General features: G+C 41.3%; 1 protein-coding gene across 5 annotated transcripts in view; it reads left to right on the top strand.

Annotated features, from left to right (window-relative positions):
- The window catches only part of cadm2a (cell adhesion molecule 2a), a 467,971-nt gene that overhangs the window by 56,470 nt on the left and 385,512 nt on the right, over positions 1-25,989 (top strand). The gene's annotated exons all lie outside the window — the stretch shown is intronic.

Below are 25,989 nucleotides of genomic sequence, written 5' to 3'. Positions count from 1 at the left end.
CTAAAACTGAAACTAAATATATAAAAACTAAATAGAAATGTGTTCACAAAATAAAAACTAAAACTAACAAAACCATTAATGAAATTAACTAAAACTAAACTGAAATTTATTGGAAATTTGAAAATATTAAAATAAAAACTAATTTTAAAATGCCAGGCTACAATAGCCTTGATGGGAGTCCCCTGTTGGATAGGTAGACATCGGTCAGAGAGTCCCCTCTTGGCCAGTGTAGAGCGATAGTGCTCTGTTAGTTATATATACATGTATGTGTGTGTGTGCAATGGCACATAACAATGGAAAGTAAATTGTTAGGGACTGCATAACCAAGCATAGAAAGTATCTATGAAGAGAGAGCGTTAAATAAGAAAAATAATATTATGAATGATTTCATGAATGATATTCTTTTGAACGGTTGCCGCCGTCTGTATTTTTTACCCCGTTGAATGAAAAACAGGTTCAAATGGTCTTTCCTCAAAAAATTATTTTATTAAATATTATTATTTTATTCAAATTAAATACAAATATTTAACTGAGCCTTTAAATCTCATTTATAAACGCTTTACAAGGCATAACTAGTCCTAACTTTAGATGAGCTCACAAAAATAGTTAACTGACCACTACTAAATGCTTTATAACTACCTGAATTAACCCTGAATTACAGTAGAAATACATGTTAATAAACCATTTATTAACACACTAAGTAACTATTACTATATGTCTGAATAAGATGTATGAATGTACATTGAAATAGTTTATTAATCATTTACTTACACATTCTAAGTGATCTTATGAACCACTGACAACTCCTAAACAACTGGTTTGCAAATAATGCTATATTTCATTTACAAATGATAAATTGATAATTAATAAAGTATTATTAAACACATTATAGATATGCTTTTAAAACAAGAATAAAGCATTTATAGCTGTATTTATAAATGCTTATTAATGTCTATTAATGCTTTATAAATGAATTAACTGTTTACTAATGCTTAACTAATGATTAGCGTGGAGTTATTATAAAGTGTTACTGAAAGGTCCTGAACTAAGCCGCCAGTTAAACAGCAGCTCTACAGTCTCAGAGCCTCTCTAGGACAGCAAGCCATTCAAACAATAGAGAAGTGTGAACGACGTGTGTTAATGGGCCATTGCAGTTCCTGCTCCAGCCTACAGGAGCGCTGCTGAGTATGGACTTAAACACACACACACACATGTAGGTCCCCACTTGGTCAAAAATGTAACAAATTCACCAGAGCGTGTTTCAGCTGATTTTAACATGTTTTAAAGCATGACCAACAGGGGACTTGACAAATGTCTCCACTTAGCTCGGCGGTCCCCTGTTGGTGAGTGTGTAACGACACCAAGGTCCCCACTTAGATAGGTAGACGAGTACACACACACACATTCCAGCATTGCAATCTTGACATCGCAGCCTGTTCATTATAGCCCTAATAAAATATAATAATAAATTAAAGCTGCAAGCAGCATTTATCGGGGTTCAAGCAGTTAAGGCCTTTAAGGCCTTTAAGCACACAAGCATCAAAAGACATTACGTTTTATTTAGCAAGCATTTAACAACTGCCATCATAGATGAAAAAGTCAATTTACAGCCAATACATGCAGTTTGCCATAGGAAATATATGGTTTTAAAGCGTTTTTACAGTTATAGCACCTTTTTGCCTGAGTCTTCTTACAGTCTTGCCTGATCTCCACCACTTTTATTAGTAGTACTCAAAGTGTGCCTATATATATGTGGCAAATTTGTTGTAAATATGTAATTTTGATAAGGAGTTAAGACAATTATATTCAGTGGCGTAACGAGCAAACACCGGGCACTTAAGTAGGATTATCAAGGCGGGCCCCTTGATGACGCAATTGATGACATTGATGACGCAATGTCCGCGAGTAGGCTACCATGAATAGGGCAGGATATGATCATACACAGCATATAAGAGATGAGATGACTAACAAAATCAGGAGGAGCCTACGCTCACCAAAAAAAAACAAAAAAAAAAACACTGGTGACAGCGCACCATAACACATTGTTAGGCCTAGGTCCAAATACATAAAAAAGATGCTCTCTTACATTATAGCGGGATTTTCCGGGCTTTCCTATGTGCAACTGCAAAGTTGTCGATTAGATCAGGATTGTGCACACGGGCATTCTCAATTGACCCTTCGCAGGGAGTTTGATTGACAGGTGATCTGACTAATCATAATCCGCCATTTTGTCCCACAAAGCAGTCAGGAGAGTTAGTAGATTAACTTTGGAGGATTTAAATTTGAAAAACAAAGTGTACTGACGTCTTAGCACTTTAAAACAACATTCCTTTTATGTTCATTCATGTTTATTTTAATGCTATAAATTAACTAGAAGGAAGAGATGATCGGTTCACGAGCAGCTTTAACTGAGCCTTGAGTCTACAGCGATCTGTCAGACACATTAAAGAGTCACAAAACGGTATTTATTGTTTAAATGTCTCTAAAAAATGACTACATTTGAAAGGTGAGACTTTTGGCGCTTTTCCATTACCAGTACCAGCTCAACTCAACTTGACTCGACTCGGCTCGCTTTTCGCTCCGTTTTCCATTGCAGATAGTACCTCCACAATAGTACCTGGTCGTCATAGCGACGCTGCAGGAAACTGCCGTGACTTAATCTTCTACGCGAGATACATCCGCTGCCACACACAATGGACAATGAAGGAAATCGAGTATATGCTGTTTCTGGATGTTTTTGTTTTTGCTGTTTTTTATTCAGGATACTCCGTCTGGCGCGTGCAATGATGACGCAATGATTCTCTCTGACCAATCAGCAGTCTGCCGTGTTTTCACGTCACATTTTAGTATCGCCTCAGCTTGCCCCAGCTCACTTAGAACCTCGCCGGAGGTGGTACGAAAAAAAGTACCTGGAAGCAGGTACAGGTACAACTTTTACACAGTGGAAAACCAAACAAAGCTGAGTCAAGTCGAGCCGAGCCGAGCCGAGCTGGCTGTAGTGGAAAAGCGCCATTTGTTTCATATCAAAAGTACTTGTCTGTCAGCGCACAGTCTCCTCTCTCATCCGCAATGTATTTTTCACTGCGTGAGAACTTGGTGTGGTGTGAGAGTGGCGTCGCTTGTCAGACAGTAACTAAAGTGGGCGGGTCTTTGCGAATGGTCATTGACAGTATGGACGGGGATTCGCCAGTCCCAATTCAAAACAAATTTCATGACAATCCATCATTGTTTGTTTCAAACATGTGAGAGCATCAAAATGATCCATGGGTGAAATTGATTGGATTTAATTCATTTTTTTGTCAGTTCCTATCATAATTTTAACATTTTGGCGTTATTGTTTAGCTATTTACCTATGTTTTCAAATTTCCTGTGTTTTTTTGTTGTTGTCTCGATCGGACTAACGGCTTTGAAGATAAACACAATTTTTTAAAGCTCTAAATGACACTTACAAAAACCATAAGGCGAAACCTGTCATGTTTGGTATTGTTGGACTCTGCAAGGATTCAGGAGTCTTAGGAGGTCACTCCTGTGAAAAAACACTGGCTTGAAACTTCTAAGGCTCCTTCAAGGCATTGTGCCAATGACGTATACTGAGTTTTTTGAGATACACCAATGTTCTCATAGACTATCATGGCACCCTGGACAAAGACACTGCGTGCCAATTTTCAGTAGACTAACAGTTGGGTGCGCTTATAGCTATTTTCATGATTTTTTTCACTGTTATAGCGCCACCAAGTGGCCAATTGTCACGTTTTTTTTCATGTCAACTATAATATATCTCTCTATAAAATATCTCTTTCCGCTCACAAGTTATAACCATTTTATAGTGCCACCAAGTGGCCAATTGTCATGATTTTTTTTCACGTGACCTCAGAATGAGCTCATGAACATGTGTCCCAAGTTTTGCGAAAATATCTCTTTCCGTTCACAAGTTATAACCGTTTTATAGTGCCACCAAGTGGCCAATTGTTGCGATTTTTTTTCAAGTGATCTCAGGTTGAGCTCAGGAAGATGTATCCCAAGTTTAGCAAAAAAAATCTCTTTCCGTTCACAATTTATAACCGTTTTAGTAAAAGTGGCCCTGGTGCCATCAAATATTTTGGTTCCCCTTATCGACCGTTAATTGAAATTTTGAATTTTTTGGATGATTATTGATTATCAGACTCCAGAGAATACTCTTGCAGTGGTTTGGTTCCGATCGGGCCAAAAACCTAGGAGAAGTTTGCAAAAATAGGTTTTTAAAAAAAATGCAATTTACTTGAAATTGGCGCCAGAAGGACGAGCAAATCGGAGATAGCCATTTTGTCCGCCTTGAGCCAAGGATTGTCATGATTCTGCCTTCATGTCCTAGATCTTTCTTGTTTTGAGGCAGGATCATGACAGACCCATGTTTTGTGTACAAGCACATGGCCATTTGTTTGGGCCATGTGCTTGTGTTGTCTCGTTCTCTGCCCCGCCCCCTTGTTATCCTCGTTTTGTCTTGATTGCTTTACCCATTATCACCTGTGTTCCTGATTAGTTTGCTCCCTATTTAATCCCCTTGTGTTTGCTGTCCTGTGTCGGTACATTGTCTATCCTTGTCTGATACCCTCCGTTAGTTACCTGAAGAAAGTCTTGTCTAGTTAGAAGCTTTTGATCCTGTCTTTATTGTCTAAGTTTATCGTCTGAGTGTTAGTCTAGTGTTTTCTGTCTTTATAGTTCATCCTGTCTTGTTTTACCCCCTCGTGGGTTTTGTTTTCTGTTTTTGACCAAATAAACCTTGAGTGTCTGCACCTCGTCTGCTTTTGGGTTCATCTTCTGCACATCCCATGACAGAATGTACCGACCAAAAGTGAACCCAGCAGACAGTGTGTCCTCCCAGTTCCAGCAACAGATGAAGTTCAATGAACAAAGCTGGTTGTCGGCTCCCACCGACAGAAAGAGGGTCAACCTCCCATTCACGTCTGAGGGTGAGTGGATCCTTATGAATTATGCCCGTCTCTGGGATCATTTCTCCCGGGAGGAGCAGCCGGCTTCATCCTCGAGTTCTCCACCTTCCGCATCGCTGCCTGTGGTCCCGGAGGATCGCGTCTTGGCGGTTGTTGCCCATGGTGATCCAGCTGGTTCCACTTCTCCTGAGGTCTCTTCAACACCCATTGTCCTCCATGGTAAACGAGGGAGACGAGTTTCCTGGGATTCCCCGTCTGAGTCTTCCTCGACCGAGTCAGGGCTGCCCGAGAACGCCATCCCTGCTCCTGTTGCGGTTCCAGCTGAACTTCTCCAACTGGTCGCTAGTCCAGCTACAGATTCGGCTTCGCGTTCAAAGAGAAAGAAGAGGAGAAAGGGAGCCTCTCGCGCTTCATCTCTAGCTGTCCCAGGCGCTGTTCCAGAGCCCGCTACTGCAAGCGCTGTCCCAAGCGCTGTTCCAGAGCCCGCTACTGCAAGCGCTGTTCCAGAGCCCGCTACTGCAAGCGCTGTCCCAAGCGTTGTTCCAGAGCCCGCTACTGCAAGCGCTGTCCCAAGCGCTGTTCCAGAGCCCGCTACTGCAAGCGCTGTCCCAAGCGCTGTTCCAGAGCCCGCTACTGCAAGCGCTGTCCCAAGCGCTGTTCCAGAGCCCGCTACTGCAAGCGTTGTCCCAAGCGCTGTTCCAGAGCCCGCTACTGCAAGCGCTGTCCCAAGCGCTGTTCCAGAGCCCGCTACTGCAAGCGCTGTCCCAAGCGCTGTTCCAGAGCCCGCTACTGCAAGCGCTGTCCCAAGCGCTGTTCCTGAGCCCGCCACGGCAAGCGCTGTTCCTGAGCCCGCCACGGCAAGCGCTGTTCCTGAGCCCGCCACGGCAAGCGCTGTTCCAGAGCCAGCTTCTGCAAGCGCTGTTCCAAAGTCTGCAGTCATGAGGGCTGCAGAGCGAGCAGCGGCCGATTCGGCTGCTAAGGCTGTTTTGCGGTCGGTTTCGGCGAGCCACGAGACGCCGATTGTCATCGCCGTAAGAGCCTTGTCCGAGTATCTGTCCAGTCTAGCCAAGATTCTGGAGATGCCTGTCCCAGCTGATGTGTCCAGTCCTGTCCCAGCTATTGTGTCCAGCCCTGTCCCAGCTGATGTGTCCAGCCCTGTCCCAGCTGATGTGTCCAGCCCTGTCCCAGCTGATGTGTCCAGCCCTGTCCCAGCTGATGTGTCCAGCCCTGTCCCAGCTGATGTGTCCAGCCCTGTCCCAACTAATGTGTCCAGCCCTGTCCCAGCTAATGTGTCCAGCCCTGTTCCAGCAGATGGGTCCAGTCCTGTCCCAGCTGACAGGAGGATGTCTGTGTCCAGTCCTGTCCCAGCTAATGTGTTCAGCCCTGTCCCTAATTTTGTGTCCAGCCCTGTCCCAGCATCACAGTCTACATCTTTTTCCACTCCCTTACCACCTGTCTCCACTTCACCCCGGACTGTTTCCCCCAAGACTGTTCCTTGTGTGTCCCCATCCAAGTCTACCCGGACCCCTCGCCCTCAACCATCGTCCTGTCCACCCAAGACCCCTAGTCCACCTGTTCACCCTGGACATTCCCCCATGAACTCTGTATTGTCTCCACCTCCTCTGCCTTGTCTGTTGTTTTTGATTTTTCACCCCAACCCTGCTATTGTTTATTCATGTTTGCCGTTGTTGGTTTTTGTCATGTATTGTTGGTTTGTGTCTATGTCTCAGTCGGTCTTGTCCCGTGTTTCATGTTCCCTCTAGGGAGCGTCTGGAAGCCGCTCCTTGGGGGGAGGGTTCTGTCATGATTCTGCCTTCATGTCCTAGATCTTTCTTGTTTTGAGGCAGGATCATGACAGACCCATGTTTTGTGTACAAGCACATGGCCATTTGTTTGGGCCATGTGCTTGTGTTGTCTCGTTCTCTGCCCCGCCCCCCTTGTTATCCTCGTTTTGTCTTGATTGCTTTACCCATTATCACCTGTGTTCCTGATTAGTTTGCTCCCTATTTAATCCCCTTGTGTTTGCTGTCCTGTGTCGGTACATTGTCTATCCTTGTCTGATACCCTCCGTTAGTTACCTGAAGAAAGTCTTGTCTAGTTAGAAGCTTTTGATCCTGTCTTTATTGTCTAAGTTTATCGTCTGAGTGTTAGTCTAGTGTTTTCTGTCTTTATAGTTCATCCTGTCTTGTTTTACCCCCTCGTGGGTTTTGTTTTCTGTTTTTGACCAAATAAACCTTGAGTGTCTGCACCTCGTCTGCTTTTGGGTTCATCTTCTGCACATCCCATGACAAGGATTCCAACGATATAAGACACTTGACCCTGGGACAAACGGCCTAAGAGTTATGAGCGATTTTGAACTTTTGGTTGCTGTAGCGCCACCTATGGGCCAATCGGGGTCATACTCTGATAGGTTGTCCCCAATTTTGGTGAAGTTCTGAGTTTTCCTTTGGGATTTATAGGCTTTTGAGTGTATTTTGCCACGCCCCTTTTCTAAATGACCCTGTTACAGCCACCCAAATGCCAAAGTTCAACTTTTTTTTGATAATTATTGATCTAGAGAGTCCAGAGAATTGTCCTAGACTGGTTTGGTTCCGATCGGGCGAAAAACCAGGGACTAGTTTGCAAAAGTAGGTTTTGGACAAAATTCGACATAGCAGAACATTTTCCCTGCCTACATCCAAATCGGAGATAGCCATTTTGTCCGCCTTGAGCCAAGGATTCCAACGATATAAGACACTTGACCCTGGGACAAACGGCCTAAGAGTTATGAGCGATTTTGAACTTTTGGTTGCTGTAGCGCCACCTATGGGCCAATCGGGGTCATACTCTGATAGGTTGTCCCCAAATTGAGGCCTACCATCTGGCCAGGTTTCAAGTCTCTAGGCCTTACGGTTTGTCCTGCACGATGCGTTTTACGAATCCTTACAATTACAATAGGGTTTCAGCATTTCATGCTTGAACCCCTAATAAGAATGAAGGCTTTTTGCCAGTTATAGCGCCACCTATGGTCCGATCTCCATGAAACTCTGCATGCTTCCTCACCGTGTTCTGACACATATGCTCATCAATTTTGGTGAAGTTCTGAGTTTTCCTTTGGGATTTATAGGCTTTTGAGTGTATTTTGCCACGCCCCTTTTCTAAATGACCCTGTTACAGCCACCCAAATGCCAAAGTTCAACTTTTTTTTGATAATTATTGATCTAGAGAGTCCAGAGAATTGTCCTGGACTGGTTTGGTTCCGATCGGGCGAAAAACCAGGGACTAGTTTGCAAAAGTAGGTTTTGGACAAAATTCGACATAGCAGAAATTTTTCCCTGCCTACATCCAAATCGGAGATAGCCATTTTGTCCGCCTTGAGCCAAGGATTCCAACGATATGAGACACTTGACCCTGGGACAAACGGCCTAAGAGTTATGACCGATTTTGAACTTTTGGTTGCTGTAGCGCCACCTATGGGCCAATCGGGGTCATACTCTGATAGGTTGTCCCCAATTTTGGTGAAGTTCTGAGTTTTCCTTTGGGATTTATAGGCTTTTGAGTGTATTTTGCCACGCCCCTTTTCTAAATGACCCTGTTACAGCCACCCAAATGCCAAAGTTCAACTTTTTTTTGATAATTATTGATCTAGAGAGTCCAGAGAATTGTCCTAGACTGGTTTGGTTCCGATCGGGCAAAAAACCAGGGACTAGTTCGCAAAAGTAGGTTTTGGACAAAATTCGACATAGCAGAACATTTTCCCTGCCTACATCCAAATCGGAGATAGCCATTTTGTCCGCCTTGAGCCAAGGATTCCAACGATATAAGACACTTGACCCTGGGACAAACGGCCTAAGAGTTATGAGCGATTTTGAACTTTTGGTTGCTGTAGCGCCACCTATGGGCCAATCGGGGTCATACTCTGATAGGTTGTCCCCAATTTTGGTGAAGTTCTGAGTTTTCCTTTGGGATTTATAGGCTTTTGAGTGTATTTTGCCACGCCCCTTTTCTAAATGACCCTGTTACAGCCACCCAAATGCCAAAGTTCAACTTTTTTTTGATAATTATTGATCTAGAGAGTCCAGAGAATTGTCCTAGACTGGTTTGGTTCCGATCGGGCGAAAAACCAGGGACTAGTTTGCAAAAGTAGGTTTTGGACAAAATTCGACATAGCAGAACATTTTCCCTGCCTACATCCAAATCGGAGATAGCCATTTTGTCCGCCTTGAGCCAAGGATTCCAACGATATAAGACACTTGACCCTGGGACAAACGGCCTAAGAGTTATGAGCGATTTTGAACTTTTGGTTGCTGTAGCGCCACCTATGGGCCAATCGGGGTCATACTCTGATAGGTTGTCCCCAAATTGAGGCCTACCATCTGGCCAGGTTTCAAGTCTCTAGGCCTTACGGTTTGTCCTGCACGATGCGTTTTACGAATCCTTACAATTACAATAGGGTTTCAGCATTTCATGCTTGAACCCCTAATAAGAATGAAGGCTTTTTGCCAGTTATAGCGCCACCTATGGTCCGATCTCCATGAAACTCTGCATGCTTCCTCACCGTGTTCTGACACATATGCTCATCAATTTTGGTGAAGTTCTGAGTTTTCCTTTGGGATTTATAGGCTTTTGAGTGTATTTTGCCACGCCCCTTTTCTAAATGACCCTGTTACAGCCACCCAAATGCCAAAGTTCAACTTTTTTTTGATAATTATTGATCTAGAGAGTCCAGAGAATTGTCCTGGACTGGTTTGGTTCCGATCGGGCGAAAAACCAGGGACTAGTTTGCAAAAGTAGGTTTTGGACAAAATTCGACATAGCAGAAATTTTTCCCTGCCTACATCCAAATCGGAGATAGCCATTTTGTCCGCCTTGAGCCAAGGATTCCAACGATATGAGACACTTGACCCTGGGACAAACGGCCTAAGAGTTATGACCGATTTTGAACTTTTGGTTGCTGTAGCGCCACCTATGGGCCAATCGGGGTCATACTCTGATAGGTTGTCCCCAATTTTGGTGAAGTTCTGAGTTTTCCTTTGGGATTTATAGGCTTTTGAGTGTATTTTGCCACGCCCCTTTTCTAAATGACCCTGTCACAGCCACCCAAATGCCAAAGTTCAACTTTTTTTTGATAATTATTGATCTAGAGAGTCCAGAGAATTGTCCTAGACTGGTTTGGTTCCGATCGGGCAAAAAACCAGGGACTAGTTCGCAAAAGTAGGTTTTGGACAAAATTCGACATAGCAGAACATTTTCCCTGCCTCCATCCAAATCGGAGATAGCCATTTTGTCCGCCTTGAGCCAAGGATTCCAACGATATAAGACACTTGACCCTGGGACAAACGGCCTAAGAGTTATGAGCGATTTTGAACTTTTGGTTGCTGTAGCGCCACCTATGGGCCAATCGGGGTCATACTCTGATAGGTTGTCCCCAATTTTGGTGAAGTTCTGAGTTTTCCTTTGGGATTTATAGGCTTTTGAGTGTATTTTGCCACGCCCCTTTTCTAAATGACCCTGTTACAGCCACCCAAATGCCAAAGTTCAACTTTTTTTTGATAATTATTGATCTAGAGAGTCCAGAGAATTGTCCTAGACTGGTTTGGTTCCGATCGGGCGAAAAACCAGGGACTAGTTTGCAAAAGTAGGTTTTGGACAAAATTCGACATAGCAGAACATTTTCCCTGCCTACATCCAAATCGGAGATAGCCATTTTGTCCGCCTTGAGCCAAGGATTCCAACGATATAAGACACTTGACCCTGGGACAAACGGCCTAAGAGTTATGAGCGATTTTGAACTTTTGGTTGCTGTAGCGCCACCTATGGGCCAATCGGGGTCATACTCTGATAGGTTGTCCCCAAATTGAGGCCTACCATCTGGCCAGGTTTCAAGTCTCTAGGCCTTACGGTTTGTCCTGCACGATGCGTTTTACGAATCCTTACAATTACAATAGGGTTTCAGCATTTCATGCTTGAACCCCTAATAAGAATGAAGGCTTTTTGCCAGTTATAGCGCCACCTATGGTCCGATCTCCATGAAACTCTGCATGCTTCCTCACCGTGTTCTGACACATATGCTCATCAATTTTGGTGAAGTTCTGAGTTTTCCTTTGGGATTTATAGGATTTTGAGTGTATTTTGCCACGCCCCTTTTCTAAATGACCCTGTTACAGCCACCCAAATGCCAAAGTTCAACTTTTTTTTGATAATTATTGATCTAGAGAGTCCAGAGAATTGTCCTAGACTGGTTTGGTTCCGATCGGGCGAAAAACCAGGGACTAGTTCGCAAAAGTAGGTTTTGGACAAAATTCGACATAGCAGAACATTTTCCCTGCCTACATCCAAATCGGAGATAGCCATTTTGTCCGCCTTGAGCCAAGGATTCCAACGATATAAGACACTTGACCCTGGGACAAACGGCCTAAGAGTTATGAGCGATTTTGAACTTTTGGTTGCTGTAGCGCCACCTATGGGCCAATCGGGGTCATACTCTGACAGGTTGTCCCCACATTGAGGCCTACCATCTGGCCAGGTTTCAAGTCTCTAGGCCTTACGGTTTGTCCTGCACGATGCGTTTTACGAATCCTTACAATTACAATAGGGTTTCAGCATTTCATGCTTGAACCCCTAATAAGAATGAAGGCTTTTTGCCAGTTATAGCGCCACCTATGGTCCGATCTCCATGAAACTCTGCATGCTTCCTCACCGTGTTCTGACACATATGCTCATCAATTTTGGTGAAGTTCTGAGTTTTCCTTTGGGATTTATAGGCTTTTGAGTGTATTTTGCCACGCCCCTTTTCTAAATGACCCTGTTACAGCCACCCAAATGCCAAAGTTCAACTTTTTTTTGATAATTATTGATCTAGAGAGTCCAGAGAATTGTCCTAGACTGGTTTGGTTCCGATCGGGCGAAAAACCAGGGACTAGTTTGCAAAAGTAGGTTTTGGACAAAATTCGACATAGCAGAACATTTTCCCTGCCTACATCCAAATCGGAGATAGCCATTTTGTCCGCCTTGAGCCAAGGATTCCAACGATATAAGACACTTGACCCTGGGACAAACGGCCTAAGAGTTATGAGCGATTTTGAACTTTTGGTTGCTGTAGCGCCACCTATGGGCCAATCGGGGTCATACTCTGATAGGTTGTCCCCAAATTGAGGCCTACCATCTGGCCAGGTTTCAAGTCTCTAGGCCTTACGGTTTGTCCTGCACGATGCGTTTTACGAATCCTTACAATTACAATAGGGTTTCAGCATTTCATGCTTGAACCCCTAATAAGAATGAAGGCTTTTTGCCAGTTATAGCGCCACCTATGGTCCGATCTCCATGAAACTCTGCATGCTTCCTCACCGTGTTCTGACACATATGCTCATCAATTTTGGTGAAGTTCTGAGTTTTCCTTTGGGATTTATAGGATTTTGAGTGTATTTTGCCACGCCCCTTTTCTAAATGACCCTGTTACAGCCACCCAAATGCCAAAGTTCAACTTTTTTTTGATAATTATTGATCTAGAGAGTCCAGAGAATTGTCCTAGACTGGTTTGGTTCCGATCGGGCGAAAAACCAGGGACTAGTTCGCAAAAGTAGGTTTTGGACAAAATTCGACATAGCAGAACATTTTCCCTGCCTACATCCAAATCGGAGATAGCCATTTTGTCCGCCTTGAGCCAAGGATTCCAACGATATAAGACACTTGACCCTGGGACAAACGGCCTAAGAGTTATGAGCGATTTTGAACTTTTGGTTGCTGTAGCGCCACCTATGGGCCAATCGGGGTCATACTCTGACAGGTTGTCCCCACATTGAGGCCTACCATCTGGCCAGGTTTCAAGTCTCTAGGCCTTACGGTTTGTCCTGCACGATGCGTTTTACGAATCCTTACAATTACAATAGGGTTTCAGCATTTCATGCTTGAACCCCTAAATAGTCAACCTAACATATAAAAATTACACTTCTCTGTTTAAATAGTCAGTAGTACAATTCGTACCATTCACGGTAAGCACCGCCCTCTGTGATGCTTCCAAGCACATTTTTGCGCGTGTGAAGAGGATGATTTTTTCCGTTGATGTTGGAACACGAGTGAAGTACAAAGCCTATAATAAATAGTTAAGCATCCAAATACATCACAAATGTTGAAACATTTTGATTCTAATGAGAGGGTTACGTGAGCCCAACACTGCTTTCTTTCGTTTTTATTTTTACATTAAATTTAAAGGATTTGTTGTGGAATATTTTGAGTGTATCATAAAATCAGAATAAGGTAAGACAAGTAATATTTTCTGTCTTTTATATATATATATATATATATATATATATATATATATATATACATATACAGTGAGGAAAATAAGTATTTGAACACTCTGCTATTTTGCAAGTTCTCCCACTTGGAAATCATGGAGGGGTCTGAAATTGTCACCGTAGGTGCATGTCCACTGTGAGAGACATAATCTAAAAAAAAAAATCCAGAAATCACAATATATGATTTTTTAACTATTTATTTGTATGATACAGCTGCAAATAAGTATTTGAACACCTGTCTATCAGCTAGAATTCTGACCCTCAAAGACCTGTTAGTCTGCCTTTAAAATGTCCACCTCCACTCCATTTATTATCCTAAATTAGATGCACCTGTTTGAGGTCGTTAGCTGCATAAAGACACCTATCCACCCCATACAATCAGTAAGAATCCAACTACTAACATGGCCAAGACCAAAGAGCTGTCCAAAGACACTAGAGACAAAATTTTACACCTCCACAAGGCTGGAAAGGGCTACGGGGAAATTGCCAAGCAGCTTGGTGAAAAAAGGTCCACTGTTGGAGCAATCATTAGAAAATGGAAGAAGCTAAATATGACTGTCAGTCTCCCTCGGACTGGGGCTCCATGCAAGATCTCACCTCGTGGGGTCTCAATGATCCTAAGAAAGGTGAGAAATCAGCCCAGAACTACACGGGAGGAGCTGGTCAATGACCTGAAAAGAGCTGGGACCACCGTTTCCAAGGTTACTGTTGGTAATACACTAAGACGTCATGGTTTGAAATCATGCATGGCACAGAAGGTTCCCCTGCTTAAACCAGCACATGTCAAGGCCCGTCTTAAGTTTGCCAATGACCATTTGGATGATCCAGAGGAGTCATGGGAGAAAGTCATGTGGTCAGATGAGACCAAAATAGAACTTTTTGGTCATAATTCCACTGTTTGGAGGAAGAAGAATGATGAGTACCATCCCAAGAACACCATCCCTACTGTGAAGCATGGGGGTGGTAGCATCATGCTTTGGGGGTGTTTTTCTGCACATGGGACAGGGCGACTGCACTGTATTAAGGAGAGGATGACCGGGGCCATGTATTGCGAGATTTTGGGGAACAACCTCCTTCCCTCAGTTAGAGCATTGCAGATGGGTTGAGGCTGGGTCTTCCAACATGACAATGACCCGAAGCACACAGCCAGGATAATCAAGGAGTGGCTCTGTAAGAAGCATATCAAGGTTCTGGCGTGGCCTAGCCAGTCTCCAGACCTAAACCCAATAGAGAATCTTTGGAGGGAACTCAAACTCCGTGTTTCTCAGCGACAGCCCAGAAACCTGACTGATCTAGAGAAGATCTGTGTGGAGGAGTGGGCCAAAATCCCTCCTGCAGTGTGTGCAAACCTGGTGAAAAACTACAGGAAATGTTTGACCTCTGTAATTGCAAACAAAGGCTACTGTGCCAAATATTACCATTGATTTTCTCAGGTGTTCAAATACTTATTTGCAGCTGTATCATACAAATAAATAGTTAAAAAATCATACATTGTGATTTCTGGATTTTTTTTTTTTTTGATTTTGTCTCTCACAGTGGACATGCACCTACGATGACAATTTCAGACCCCTCCATGATTTCTAAGTGGGAGAACTTGCAAAATAGCAGGGTGTTCAAATACTTATTTTCCTCACTGTATATATATATATATATAGCTGCAAGCAGCGATGAAGGGCCAAAGCCAGCGGCACCGCCACCCCGGTGCCTTTAGTTAACTAAAGGCACCGGGGTTGCGGTGCCACCGGCTTGGGCCCGTAATCGCTGCTCGCAGCTATATTTCAACTTAAATTGATCAGAAAATGTAACTGAATTATTGGTTGCGATGCTTCTTTTAAATGTCATTCACATGCCACTGAGAACGGAACTGATCTGAAAACTGTAAAGTCACGTGAGGTGCAATGATCTAGGAAGCTATAATGGATGGAAAAATCTTTAATACAGACTTTGCTGCATTAATCATAGACGAACTGATCTACGTTTTGACGCAGAACCCAGAAGCGCTGCACTGTTTACACTCAATCAACAGTGTAGGAGATTTACATGGAAGAGAAGAGATGTACACATTGTGTGATTTTGGGCTGTCCCAGACGAAAGACGACCAATCGTGTCATTTTCTGTGATCGTGGCTCCTAAACGGTGGTCCTATCATACAATGAGAGTGGTTCAAAGATGGCTGTTGTTACGGTCTTGCGACAAAATAGCCTGCGATTTTAACATGATCATCTCACAGTGTGTTTACTGCTACGACCTACATCCACTGGCTAGCCAAAAAACAACAACATGAATTGGTGTATTATTGATCAACGCGACATGGTGCTAAAACTGAAAACTACTTACCTCAAGCTCTATTTGCAAAAATGGCATGCCAAATTAGCCTCTTTTCCCTAGCAATGACCGCTTCCATATTCTCCTCTTTTACTTTCTTCTCTTTTTTTTCCAGCGCACATAAAAAAACACAATTGCCAAAGTGCGATTCATCTTGCTCTATTTGTTTATTGATCCACGATCCAGTGGGCCAGTATTTGTTTGGAGACAGCCTTCCCCTTCTGCTTACCTCCAAAGCAGACAAAGAGCTGCTCAGATCACCTAAAGCTGATCGTCTAAGGCTTGCACAGGGCACAACAGATATAGGGCTGGGTCTCCCTCATTAGGAGGGATCGCTTGCAAGTTCACCACTTGATCCCTGAAATGAGTAGTGGGAACTTTTGGCTTGTAGGTCCCCAACCCTCTTGATGGAGGTGAGCACAGTCAGGAGGGCCTCTTAATAGAGAAGGCACTGAGCTCAACTGACTGTAAGGGCTCAAATGGATTGCTATGCAGGGCCTGTGAGACCAAGGAGAGATCCCAAGAGGGAATGAGGCAGGGTCTCAAAAGATTTAACCTTTTTGATTGTATCTATCACTGCTGGTGATAGCCCTTTGAATTCCTCATGTCCCATCCAGGGACCAGACATGGAGTTTCCAGAAGTCTTGGCACGGTTGCCAGATTATGCCCTGCCTCTGCACTCTCTGCGGAGCATAACCTGTCGCAAGAGCGAATTCACTGTGCGATTGGGGTTGCCTGGGATGTTAGTGGCTCGCAGCAACTTGAGTCACTGCTAACTCCAGAGGAGGATATGGCAGTCAAGATGTGACATGCGAAGACTGACTCACGGGGATTCACCTGGCAGAAGCATTGTAACCCCCAGATCGCCCTCAGTGCTCGTCGCCGAGGCCTTGTACCCGGAGGTAGAAGGACCAGGGCGGGAAAAGGCTGACGTGACTCTCGGCTTTTTGAAAAAATACATGGGTTGCAACCACAACGTTCGCATGGCCATGCTTTTGCAGTGAGAGCATACACCACCTGCAGATCCTGTCTTAGCGTGAGCACGGCCCAGACATTAAAGACAGTGATCGTGTCCATCTGAGGGAGAGAGAAATCAACCACACCCAGGACACAGATGGAAAGGCCTCTTTAAAAAGACACAATCTGCTGTGTAGCTCTTTTAGAGGAATTTGGCCCATCTGTAAGGAAATTGGCTCTTCTAGACCACTTCTGAAGCACCCTGGGGTACTCCCTGTGCTTATCTGTGCTTACACCGAGAGATAGACCACTGAAATGTGCTCAGGATACAGCAGCATGTCCGTAGAGGTGAATAGAAATTTACATCTCTTTTTCTTAAGAGACGCAGTGCTTTCGGCTCCAAAGAACAAAGCTGAATGAGTGGAGCACACCAATCTCCTTTTATACCCATATGTACGGGGGAGTGGATGCAAATTCCACTTGTCAATTCTCTTTTTTGAATATGTCAGAGGCGTTTGGGGCTCCCAAGAGCGACCCCAAGAGTCGGTAATTTGATATAATGCTAAAGTGACCGACAGATAGGGAACGGGAGTTAAGTAATCAAATTACTTTTTTCAACTAATGAGTAAAGTAACATTACTTTTATATTTACAACAAAATTTCTGAGTTGCTTTTTCAAACAAGTAACACAAGTTACTTTGTTTTCCCATTTATTGACTGACACCTCTCCTGTTCCCATGTTGAGAAAAATTGAGAGTGAGTTGCTGCGGTGTTGTGTGCACTGTGTAAACATGATGGTTAGTACTTTTCACAATACATATTGTTTTAAAGCAGCTTCACAGAAAATGCATGTGTACACATTATAATTTAGAGTGATCTGTTATCAGAGGTGACTGTGTCCAAGTAATGTATTTCAGAAATGTACATATACAAATTACGTAGTCAGCTAACAATGTATTAATTTATGGCATAAACAATAGGCTCATTGAAGTAATTATAACAAGTTGTGAACATAATGATGTTCACATAAAACTTTCTTCTCCTGCATCCTATTCTTCTGCAATCCAGAATGGCAACACAGCTAAAAGGTTTGTTTGAGCTGCGCCCTCTTCTGTACAGGCGTAAATTTGCATTTCCTTCAGCCTGAGGCTTATAGAAATGGCCTTTATATTTGCCAAAAAGTTTTTTTGTTATTAAAAAACAAACTAGCAAGCCCAGCCCAGGTGAGAAAAGGTAATGCAAAAGTATTGTAATGCATTACTTTCTAAAAAAAATAAATAATAATAATTAGTGCTGGGTAATGATTAATCGCAATTAATCGCATTGAAAATAAAAGTTTGTGTTTACATAATATATGTGTGTGTCCTCTGTATAATTATTTTGTATATATAAATACACACATATGCATGTATATATTTAAGAAAATGTGTTATTTATATATAAAATATTTATATTTATATATAATATAAATTATATGCAAATATTTCTTAAATGTATACATGCATATGTGTGTATTTATATATACAAAATAATTATACACAGTACACACACATATATTATCTAAACACAAACACACATTTTGGATGCGATTAATTGCGATTAATTGTTCCACAGCACTAAAAAAAGTCACATAATTTGTTACTTTTTTAGGAAGTAACACAATATTGTAATGCATTACTTTTAAAAGTAACTTCCCAACACTGCTCAGTAAATATGTATTGACTAGGCTTTCTAATCAGTCAATATTTGGTCATTTTTATTTGATAAAATTTTAACTGTGCTCATTTGGCCATAAAAAAAATAAATAATTTGTATCATTCTATTATTAAATCTAAATTAATAAATAAAGTAGTATCAGCCACCCTGCTTGCTTGATATCAGCACCACAATACTTGTTTTAAAAGTCTGATCAGTAGTAGTATAAAAGTAATTTAGCATTTTAGTTTATCCAAGTGTTCTTTAGAGTGTTGAACCTTTGGCCTTCATATATCTGGTGTTCCAATATATTATAATGGCAGCAGGAAGGAAACTGTCTTTCTCTTTCTTTGCCTTTCCCTAAGTCTCTCTTTCTCTCTCTGTGTGTGCTTTGTTTGCGATGTGGTGGATATGTTGTAGTCCAGTGACAGATGAAGTCTGCTTGGTGTGTGTAAAGCTGTGTGTTTGGTCTGATTGCATGCTGGGTAACAGACTGACATCTGCTTCTGTAGGAGACAGACCATGGTTATTCTCCACACAGGAAAAAAGTTAATATTCTCCTCCTCAAACCTTTATGATCATTGAAGATGAGAAATGTTCCATAAACAAAATCCAGCAAGACACTGTGTCCTAACTATGCACGATGCGACTGATGTTTCCAGCGACAAGTAATTTGTGTTTCCACGCTGTGAAGCGTGATTTCAGATCAATAAGATTTCACGAATAGAGATAGCTTTTATCGCTTGTTTTGTATCAAGCATTTGCCATTGTCATCTTTGTGCATTACATTAGTTTTTTTGTTACTTGTAAATTCATCTTTTGTTTACTTCAGTCTGTAATTCCATTTTGTGGCAGTTTACTTCCATTTCTAAACACCTCTGAAACATTAATGTTAAAAGAATATTGTCTGTAGGTGATGGGAGCAGCTGTGACATGTTTGTCAGCTGACCCACTTTTGCCTGATTATGAATTAAAATTGAATGATGGCGTCTGAGATTGCCAATTAAAAATGCATGTGGTGCCACGTTCAGGACCGAGAGGCCAAACGCAGTGTCGCCTCCGGCCTCCTACAGGAAACCATAATTCACTACTGGGCCTTTTAAAATTGATCTTAGTTTGTGTTTCTTAAATGATCCTTTGTGATTGTTTTTAAAAGGAGAGCCAAGTTAAGTGTGGCGTGACTAACTTCCTTTGACTCATATTAAATGTTAATGTAGTGCCATTCCCTCCTCCCTGGCCAAAGTCCCAAATCTACTCAGCCGCACTGTGGTTAGCAGCAACGTCCAATGACACTTCCACAAAAATCTGAATGTCTGAGGGAAAAGAGTTCATTTCAGGGACCTCTTTTTTCCCCTCTGTCAGTTTTGTTTGAGACCACTCACTCACTCACTCACTCATAATAATTATTTAATATGCACAATTAAAAAAATATAATATACAAAATGATAATATAAAAACAAACAATTAAGTCTGTGTGTGAGTTCAGCCATATAAATGACTTGCATATTAATACTTATTGCAGTATTTTTGGATGGACAGCTTTTGCCCATCTGCTGCTGTGCACATTTGTTACTTATTATTGCAGTATTTTATCTATATTATCATATTAATTGGTAGTTATTTAGTTTGAGAACAGTGCATCGCTTCTGGGTTCTACGTCAGAACGTAGGCTCACTATTGGCCGACGCTGGTCATGTGTGTGATGACCCAGAAACTAGCCAATAATGAGCCGACGTTCTGACGCAGAACCCAGAAGCGCTGCACTGTTTACACTCAATCAACAGTGTAGGAGAATGACATGGAAGAGAAGAGATTGTTGAATAAAGGTTTTTTTTTTGTTTTTTTTTTGGCGCACAAAAAGTAGCCTATTCTCATCGCTTCGTAACATTCAGGTTGAACTACTGTAGTTACATGAACTATTTTAACTGTCTTTACCACCTTTCTGAGCCTTGAAAGTTGCAATGACGTTGCTGTCAATGGAGGGACAGAAAGCTCTCAGATTTCATCAAAAATATCTTCATTTATGTTCCGAAGATGAACAAAGGTCTTATGGGTTTGGAACGACATGAGGGTGAGTAATTAATGACAGAATAAAAATGTTTGGGTGAACTAACCCTTTAAAACTCATCTTTGATCACCAAAACGACATATTTAAATGTTTTTTCCTTGAAAAAAACAACTACTCATTACTACTCAATTACTACTCACACAGGTCAGTTTATTAGACAAATGAAACTTGTGAGGTAAAGCAGTGCTGTTTCACTTGGTCTAACGTTACACTATCACACTAAACTGCATTTGAGTGTGTTGAAAGTTATAATGTTATTCAATGTGTTAGTTTGTTGCCTAGCAGTAAGCTAGATCAACATTACTATAACATACTGATCATATTCTTACATTTCATCATGTTGAGCTATATAACATTGATTAGTTTTATGTACATTTGCTCACCTGTTTAATAAAGTACATGAAAGAGCGTCGTCTCCGTCAAGTCGAAGTTAGTCGCGGACGTGGAACTCTCGGCATCTCGAAAACGCCACGCTGATATTGATCCTCGTTTTAGTTCTCCTTTTGTCCCAAAGTCTGCTTGCCATGGTCCATAATGTTTGAATGAAACAACAACAGCATGAGCGTGCCCAGCATAACGCAGTTGCCCATGTCTGTCGCCATGGTTACTATGGTAGTAAGAGCGGAAACCAGGCATAACGCGGATATTACGTCATTGACAGGCGACAATGACCAGGGACGAGCCATTATTTAATATTGGAATTTCTCTGAAATTAAAAATCTTTGGGAACTTTTGGGATATTGTAAGCACACAACTGCAGGAAATGTATCACACTGAACAAGTGATTTTTGGATATTTTAGTACAAAAATCTTACATATTGTACCTTTAAGTTAATAGATGAGTTGTGCTCAGGTCAAAAATGGCTTGTTGTGTCATTTTCCCATACTTGTTTTTTTCTACCCCTATCAATAAAACCTCTTCTTCATCTACAGTACCTTCTAGTACAGTCATCCGAGACGTGAGGAGCACAGCTATTTCATATTTCATAGCCTAAGTCTGCAAGTTTGGGCTGTACAGATGGGGGCGCTGAGGCTGGAGTTTAACAGCGAGCAGAATCAGCATGCGTGAGAGGAGACGCCGCCTCTTAACAGGCCTGCTCGGAGACACCAGCTTCAACCTCACCAGAATAACAATGCGACTTTCTCAAGGCAAGGAAAAGAGCTCGAGTTGTGGAGAATCATATCCTGTTGACCTTGCTGTAGGAGTTGTGATATATTTTATCTACCATTGATTTTTATGTCTTCCTTTGTTGATTTTTTTCTCCGATCCTCTCTATGTGTCTCTCTGAGTCTACCTCTTCACAAAATTAATTTAATCTCGACTTAGAAAAACGAAACTATCAGAATTTGAATTACTCTCCAAAAGCGAGGGAAAGAACAAAATAAATGGGCAAACTTGACAAGATTGCTTTGCAAGCAGTTTAAAGTTTGGAATGGAATTACAAGGGTAGCGCCAAAGACAAAATTGTTCATAGATATTACTATACCACCCCCTACATGTACAATTTCTTAGCTCTGGTTTAGATCAGGATGATACGGCATCATCTCACTCTCATTCTCAGTCTCACAGATGTTGATATATGAGAGATTGTGTGATGAGGGTTTATTCTGGGGTAACTAATCTCTGAGGAGTTCAGTTGATGTTCCAGTCAGACAGACAGTGGTCAGGGCCCCGTCACCTTGTGAAGCTGGGGTCCGTATGGATAGACAGCGTGTGTAGACAGTTACAGTCTGCTGCAAAAACCCGAGAGATCCAATGTGTCAGTCGGGTGGATAAAATGCTGAAGTGTGGTGGTTGTAACACGTTGTCGTTGTTGAGACCATGAGAGAGTTGACAGCTCAAATGTTGTAACAGCACTGAATTAAATTAAGGCATCTTATAGGTAGTGAGTGGTTTGGTCATATCCTTTGTCATATAGTTTGTGAACAGGATAGATGATTTTTATTAGTATATTTTTTTATCAACAATAATAGTAGTAGTAGTTGTTATTGTACTAAGTTACATTCAAAATCCACTTGCTTCATAAATCTGAACAAACTGCACATTGAATGAGCTTTAGGCTAATGTCGACTCATAATACGCAAGCTTTAGCTTTGTCTTGAAAGCAAGTGATTTGTTACAGATTCTGTGATAAATAAGCTTTAATAACAGTTGCTCAGATATATTTGCAAGCTGTCAAGGACAGACGAGTTCCGAGGCTGGAGAAAAATGGGCGTTTGTTGCATAACATGTTTTCTCATTTCAGACTCTCATTATGTCCTTAATTTAGCCATTAACACATTGCTTTGCTTATGCAATCACATGAATGCATCTGCAACAGACAGACTAATTACCACTGTTTTTTTTTCTGACAGATCCAGTATTGGATGATTTTTGTCTGAGTTAGTTTTAAAATGTAAGTGACAGCTTATGCAACAGTGTGCCCTTTGTTTTTATCTGTATTTGTCATTAGCATAGCCTTTTCTTCAGTTTTTGCTTATAGTATAATGTTCGTTATGGTCTTTCATGTTTATTTTTACACATGCACACACTGAAACTTTTCACAAATCAGTTTTAAATTTGTAGAATTTTGAAATAGATGCATTGCTCTGAATTTCCCTCTGATCCTTTTTCTGCACATTTATTTATTTATTTATTTATTTATTTATTTATTTACTTTTGATAATCATGTCTTTTGTAAAAAAATCATGAAGCTTATTTTTCCCTTTAATTTAGGCTGTAGAAGTCACCGCCTCACACGCGCCGGAATATAAACACTTCTAAATCCTGCTTTAAGTTTTCAGAAGACAGAGTTAGGAAATGAAAACATCTGCCAATATTCTCTCTCATTTGCATTTCTAATTGAAGCATTTAAATGGCTTCATTTCCAAACGCTCACAGAGTGCTGTCACTTTTCAATCTTTTATGCAAATGAGCAAATTAGCCCATCTCACTTGAAGAATGCCACAGCCTTGTGTTCTAAATCGATGCTATATAGCGTAATTCGTCGCTTGCTTTTATTCTGATAGGCCTGCTCATGACACCTTGACAATGGTTAATGTTTCCTTACATTCTGGGAACTTGGCAAGTTTGTGTGTGTGTGCAAAGCAATCTCCCATTTCTATGTGCAAATGATGTGTGTGTGTGTGTGTGTGGAACTACCTGTGCATTACAGTTTTAATGCACACACTTAAAAGTCTCAACTCATTATATTTTGTTTCTTTTTTGCATGGGCTATTTTGGAATTTTTTGTAATTTTGCCAATTGAAATACATTGGACAAATCAATTGGACAAACACAGAAACACTCAAATTAAGTTTAGTTTACTAAAATCAAAAAAGTTTTTTTTACAGTGCACCTTACAGCCTATCAGAACTGATTATTCAGAGAGACCATGGTGCGTGTGCGTGTATGCTGATCCTGCAGCCAATGAGATTGCTTGCTCAACATTTAAATAGTCTGGTTCAGTGTTTGCTTGTCCTGCAGCGCACAAAATATTCCTGAAACCAAAGTTCCTCTGAAACCTTCCACCTTCCCCAGTTCCACCTGCCTAGATCTGCTACGGGATTCATGAATGTGTATTTATGCAGCATCAGCATATCTTACATGCTCACAGCAGTGTGTCTGTTTATCTGTTAGCAGTAGCAAGTCCTTACTTGCTCTGCAGCAGCAGAATCAATAATCAACAGAAGCAGAAGCAGCAGCGGAGCAGATTTAGTCCAACAAGACCAAATACATTAACTTTCCATATTCATTAACATGCTAAAACTATTCAGTGGTGCATGCTTGTGTGTGTGTGTGCGTGTCTATGCCGAGACCCCCCTCTCAACTTCCACTGAAAACAGACAAACAATTACAGGCAGGCGCAGCAGCTCAGCAAAATCAACAGTATCTAAAAATAGAACAAATAACTGCTTGGAGTACTGTGCCTACTTATTTTTTTTAATTTTTTTTTATAGAATTTAGGGTAAATTATAGTTGACCTCCCAACAACAGGGTTGACTTATCTCTCTTAATTGAGAAGACAGACACAGTAAGACACTTGACAGAATTTTCTCAGACTACACAGTGTATTTGATCAATTACCGTGTTCTTTTTGTTATATAAAAGCATTACGCCTTTTGAGACGATGTGTTACATTAAATTTAACCTGATTAAAAGTAGTTGGTTTGTAACTGTGGAAAAATCAATGTGATGCACAACCTCAAGTGGCTTTTTTTACAAGTTTACAAACTTTAACTCAACAATACATTATTATATCATTTTAAAGAGGTCATAGAGTGCTGTATAAAACATAAGTAGCTAAAGTTTTATAAAAAAATGTTTTTTTTTTTTTTTTCTAAAGTTTTATAAATGTGTGGGTATATCTGTGGATAGCAAACAAATAGACATTTTATTGTTTATGAAACCACCTTTTAAGTTTCCATTTCTGCACACTATAAGAAGCTTAAAATCAACTCATCCTCTTGTTTGTATGGCAATTTAGATTTTTTGCAGCAGCACTTGATCAATGGAAATAAAATTGCTCATCTAGCCAGACAGTCAATAGTCTCGAAACAGCCGGCACTAAATGTCAGGTCCCCCTTCATATTTACTGTGAATCAATGGAGAGTGTGAAAGAATGATGGAGTCCAAAATGGCACGTCAGTTTATCTACAGGCAATCGGTGTTGCCTTTTGCTTTTGTGTAGGAGTTATCTTTTCACTCTGATCCAGGGTCAGGATCAGGCTACTCAAAGGATGCTTGTATAGTGATGATACATACTACGCTCTGACAATGATACATACTACAAAAATGTATATAAATAACATGAAGATTCTTTAACATCCATAGAATTTTTCCATTGCACAAAAGGTTCTTTATAGTGGACAAAATTTCTTTAGATTATTAAAAAAATCTGTGTCAATGGGTTCTCAACACGGCATCATGTGACATTGATTTCATTATTCGTGGCATTATTCCTTTCCCATGCATCATCGCGCACACTCCCTCCGTAAGCACCGTCAACGCTGATTACGATGGCCATTGCCATGAAAAATGACTAATCAATATCACAGTGGTGTTGAAACAGTCCCCTAATGCTATTGGTAAACGTTTACAGGCGGGCCTGGTGCCAGCATCCAGCACTGGTTCAGTCTCATTCAAAGTGATTTATCTGGTGCTACATCTGATCTGATGGTGCATTCAGGCCTGGGCTCTGGTTGAATTGGCTCTGCAGGTGATGTATAAACAGTCTTACTGGAACTTCCATCCCATTGTGTCTGATGGTTCCCTCTGTGTTGCCGAAAAAGTGTTGTCTTAAAGTAGAGCTGCATTTTTGTATAGAGATCACGATTCTTCCATGATTCTGATTAGACAACTAAACTAAACATGTAATTTACTAGAGGTTCTGACAAAAAGTTCATAGCTGCGGTCTATTTAAAAATATTTAATTAATTTGAATGAATTGTTATTATTATTAATAAAAATCTGCTTAAATGAATGATTCAATGACTCACTCATAAAGACTTCACTTGTTTCATTACTGGATGATTCACCGGTTTTTTTTTTTGAAGGAATCTCTTGAACGAATGATTCAATGACAAATAAACAGTCCCTTGTTGCCATCTACTGGTGTAAAGATGTAATTGATACAATCTTATACTACAGGGCTGTTGAATGCTGGAATCTGGCTGGTTGACGAACGTTCTAAGGTGTGCAATTATTTTCAGGGAAACACACGGCTAAAGTACATGCATTCCATGTCCATATCACTTCGCC

This window comes from Abramis brama, assembly GCF_963993115.1.
Source record: "Abramis brama genome assembly, chromosome: 25".
Taxonomy (NCBI): Eukaryota; Metazoa; Chordata; class Actinopteri; order Cypriniformes; family Leuciscidae; genus Abramis; species Abramis brama.
This window is presented reverse-complemented; position numbering and strand designations above follow the sequence as displayed.